Source organism: Morone saxatilis, unplaced genomic scaffold, assembly GCF_004916995.1.
Source record: "Morone saxatilis isolate NCDOM2014 unplaced genomic scaffold, NCSU_SB_2.0 Contig6, whole genome shotgun sequence".
Lineage (NCBI taxonomy): Eukaryota > Metazoa > Chordata > Actinopteri > Moronidae > Morone > Morone saxatilis.
In genome coordinates, this window is record NW_023340206.1 from 9,101,889 (window position 1) to 9,107,089 (window position 5,201).

Genomic DNA, 5,201 nt, shown 5'->3' on the forward strand with positions numbered 1-5,201 from the left:
ATAAAGTGGATTGGATTGGATTGGGTCTCGGCCTGTGTGTCAGTGTGTCTGGACTTGCTATCGACTCTGAACATGCGATCAAAGCCCCCTGGTAGCTCCCCTGGTGGAGCCCCATGTGCTAAGACAGTGGCGGCCTAGGTTCGAATCCAACTCGTGGCACTTTGCTGCATGTCATCCCATCCCTCTCTCCCTCTTTCCTGTGACTCTTCAGTTGTCCTATCAAATAAAAAAAAAAAAACAATGCCCCCCAAAAAACTCATGTAATGTGATTTTGAAGTGAGACTGAGAGTGTGAACAGTCAAGATCTGGGAAAAAGCTACATGTATTGCCATCTTTCTTTCTAATGTCTGCTCGTCAATAGGATATATATCCCAATCCCTTAATATAATTTAAGCCCATTGGGGTTGGGTAGGTTTTCCACGGGTCTTTATTTTGGGTTGACTTCAAGACTTGTATGTCTCAGAAGCTTTTCTACCTTTTGTTTTTGCACAGACATGGTAAAACTTACAGTGTAGCATGTCCACATAAGAGGTGTAGCACACCAAAAACTCACACGAAAATAAACATTCTGTGTGTATTTGAAGTTTTTGAATTACTCTCTCATCCAGGCTCCTACCTTCTCATGGCACGGCTTCCGTGTCAACTTTGCCACCCCACTGTTGCTACTGCTGAGCTGGCACAAAAATGGTGGTTGACTGCTGCTGGTTCGACTCTCCTCTAATGAGCTTTGTGTAAGATTTAAACCTTGTTTTTCACCCCCGGCTCCTGGCATCGGGAAAGAATACCAGGACAGCCAATCTGTCAGTGCTAAACCAGAAATTAGGCAGGTGCCAGCAGCCAACTTGGTCCAAAAGGCGGTGAAATGCACTTTGACCTCCATTAGGAGTAGGAGGGAAGGAGAGGGAAGTGAAATGGTTTTCCTTTTCCCCTCCAAAAACGGCACTGCAGGCTTCAACATAAAACCCAGTAGGTAAAGGACACAGGGTGAATCATAGTGCGTGTAGTCATGATGTTACATGGACCTCTACAATTGAAAATGTTATACATGAATGAGCTGCTGTGCTGTGCTGGCTGGTAAGAGTCAACAGTCCTTTTCAGTCTAGTTCTCATCAAAAATACAAAACTACTTATCCATATACATGTTTTCATTTGCACAGCAAATGAGAAAATGTTGGCTGTGCCGATCAATTTTTTTTCCCCTTCCATGCTGAAGGCATTCCGTTGTGATTTGTCTTGAGTTTTGCCTTTAATGGCGCAGAGCATTCAATATGCAGCCATGCAGTGATCTGCAGCCCACGGCATGTGTAATAGCAGTATACTGTACACTGATAGTATTATAGTTTTGAAGTCACAGGAAGGTAGTCGAAAGAATGTCTGTAGTGCAAGTTGATGTTGACAGCATATTCATCATTAAATTTTCTTTTTGTATGCCACAGTAAGCTGTATTTTTTAAAAAAAAACCTTCTTATGACCAGTTCACACTAAAGGTTAATTTGTGCTAAAGGTCATGATGGTCCCGTCAGAATTATAACCAGCAGTAAATTAAAGGGTGACCTAGCCTCCAGAAAAATGTGTTTTTTTAAGTCAAATAATGGCCCTTCTCATTTTTTATCTTAGGGGTGATAATTGACATCTAAATGCCTTCAGGATTTTTTGTTTTTTTTTCTTGCTCCAGTATCAACTGGACAGGAGGTGTGAACAGGGAGTTACGGAGTGATGAGGTTTTGGGAGGAGTAGGATGAGGCTGAGGCCCCATGGTCCCCTGGTGATCTGCGGAGCCTGTGTTTTAATGTTCCTCTGCGTGCTGTGATCAGCAGATGTATCAGAGTGATGATGACGCGCTGAGTAGAACAAAACTGTGTTTAATGGGCTAGATGCCCGGCTGCTGTGCAGCGCTGGCACAGAACAGACAGAGCAGGTTATGGGGGTGAGGTATGTGTGTGTACACTTGTGCGTTTTTTTATTGTTTTGAAATGGTTGCAGTATGGTTAGGTTTAGGCAGTAGAACTACTTGGCTAGGTATGTATGTGTATGTGCTCTGTGAGTTAAGCACGTTATGTAAAATAGGTCAGCGCTGACTTTAGGTTGCTAAGGGGACACACACAGTTGGCTTCTGGGTTAAAGTTCTGTGCTTTTTTGACGCATCCATCCACTCTGATGCTGAATTTGTTGCTCTTCATACTACAGCCAAGAGAGGTTGCGGTCTACCAAAAAATTTAAATATGGTTGGTAATCAGCTGCTTCCACAAACAACATTTTTCAGGCGAGGACGAGCAGGATTCTCCTATTGCAGGGTAGTCAACGATTATTTTTTAACATTTTCATTGATCATTGTTGTAGGCCTAAAGTGATTCTCATATTCTCCAATTGTAAAAACTTGAAACCATTACATACCAAAATTCAATGTTTCACGAGAAGCCAGCCATAGGTGTCATGACATTTCACTAAAAACAAAAAGTCAATGTCATGCATCATGGGACCATGAATGTCTGTACCCACCAGGAGCCACTAATGGCTTTGGGAAAACCTTAAAACGGACTCCAAGCAAGTATCAAAGCCACACCGGATCTATTGTTGACCTTCATGATCAAGTAGGCTAACTGTACAATAGCATGATTCCTCAGCCAAGAGACTGTAATAAAGCTAATGGAGCAAAAGAGAGGAGATGGAATGGGGGGAGGAGGCGAGGAGCCAGCGATGCATAGGTTCCCTGTCCAATCTCCTTTGTGAGGCGTATAGACTGCATGTATATGACGTCCCATCATCTACGTCTGCCTTTACATGAGCTCTCCCGTTTCTCTGTTGCTCTGTTCCTCTCCCACTCTCTCTTCTTTCATGTCTGTATAATCCTCTTTTGTATGACTCGTTCATACTCTATGCTTTTTAATCGGGATAATTAGGCTTAGACTTCTCCCTTGCCATTCCTTTCCTACAAAAGATGGTGGAAGACCTAAAAAATGCTCATATTATTGAAGGATGATCATCTAAAAAATATTTAAAGGTTATGTTTTTATGACAGTGGTGGAGGTTGAAGATAAGGCAATGAGGTGGGGGTTTATGGTCCATGATGCTTTAGATTGTCCAGGAAAAAAATCTATTTTAGTTACAGCATTACGCTAGACAGTAGGAAATGAGATGAGGATACAAGGCTACATCACAGGGTCCTTCTCAGCTTTGCATAACTTTTGCCTTGTTCCTAACACAAAAATGATCTTGAATCTTTTTAGAAATGTCTGTAATATCTGTAATTTCACTGTCAGTTTTAGCGAAAAAGTATCCCTCTTATGGAACATAATGGAGAACGTTTCCTATAAGACAAAAAAACAGACACTATTGGCACCCAGATAAGAGCTGTAGTTACTGCAGTTACTGTAATGTGTCCCAATTTGTTGTTTTTTTTTCCTTCATACGACAAAAAAGCTGCTAAAAGATGCAACAATGAAAGATGATTTCATCTAATGATTTAATGAATTAATTATGATTCCAGCAAGTGAAATTTACTCATCATATTCACAAAGGTCTCCAGTTTACCATTGATGAAATTCAGTTTTAAAAGTTCATTATTATTATTATGATAAAACCAATATTATTGAGTTGTCCAGTGTGTAACATTTAGGAGGATCTATTAGCAGAAACTGAATATAATATTTATTGGTATGTTTTCATTTATGTATTATCATAAGAATTGTTGTGCTTTTGTTATCGAAATGAGACGTTTTTCTCTACAGGAAGGCCGCTATGTTGAACCGCCATGTTTCTACAGTAGCCCAGAACGGACAAAACAAACACTATAGACAGGGCCACTGCAGTTTCTCCTACACACTTGGTAGGCTGAGCTGAATTCAAATGGTTGCAATATGCAACTTCACATCTAGATGCCACACTAGTCTTTTAATATAGCTCTAGCACTGCAAAATGTAAACCTGTATGCACCCAATCACGTTTTCTCCTTCCTCCTTTGCCTTCCTTGTTCTCTTCTCCCCAATCAAAGCCTTAAATGATCTCTTCCCATTTTCCTTTTTCACAAAAATAAAACTCAGCACTCAACGAAAGGACTTAAGATAGACATTTTTTGCAGTGCGGCAGTGCAGAACACTTATGCTGCTCAGTAGCCGCAGTAACAGTTAACAGGATTAGGCATGGCTTACATAAACATCTCCCATGACAACAGTGCACCGGGCGCCAGGCGAAGGCAGGGAGAGGAGCCGTCACCGGAAAACAGCATCAGTCTGGTCAGTTGAGTGTCAGCTGGTTTTGATGCATGATGTTTACAGCCATGTGTCCATCTTAGCACTATTTTAGTCAAGTATTGAGCCAACCTCCATCAATTTTGGTCATTAAGAAGTAATCCTACAAATTCAGCCCTTTATATTTGATATTTCGGACCTTATTACGGCCAAAAGACTGCAGCTCGACTGCTCTTCGTATGTTTTTATAGCTTCTGTACAGTCTGTGTGTGTCAATGTTTTGTGGCCTGCCAGTGTTGTGACACTTTGGCAGCGATGCCTGAAGTTGTGTCCCGTTAGATATACTAGGCCTTTAGAACGGTTCATTTCCCATAATTCCCTCAGGAGAGACACATTGCTCACTGCCTCTCATGGTTTTAGCTATGAAGGAGAGTAGAGGTCGCTGCATCTCTCTCGATTTTCCTCGAAATGTCTCTGCTAATATCTGGTCGACATTTTCTGTCCACGGAGGAGGTCAGGTTTGCCAGAGCTTTTTGGGGACAGAGGAGATTTTGGCATTTTTACATCTTATTTGGCCTGCATAATTCTGTGCTAAGACATTACATTTAGACTAAGACTTTTCAAAATTGACTGTCCCCATAAAAGTTTGTACAAATCCTTTTAAATCAGATGCTACAATATGCAGCCATCTGGAACTGCAATTCAAACATTTTGGTGGCAGTTGATCCTTACACACACATTTACCCTTATATAGAAAGAAGACAAGCTGCCAGCACAAGCACAAGACCCTGGTGAACATACTCAACATGCACTCTTACACATCAATGGACGCAACAAACATTAGTCCCAAAGGGGGCAATACAGTGCTGATCAGAGCATTACAGTCTGAATGAAGAGGTGACAATTATGCCGATAGCTTTGTTGAACTGGTCAGCCAGTAAGTAGAACCCAGGCCGAAGGGGCAAGCTTTCTCTGACTTCTGTTTTCTACCAGCAGTCACTGTTGGTTTCTTTT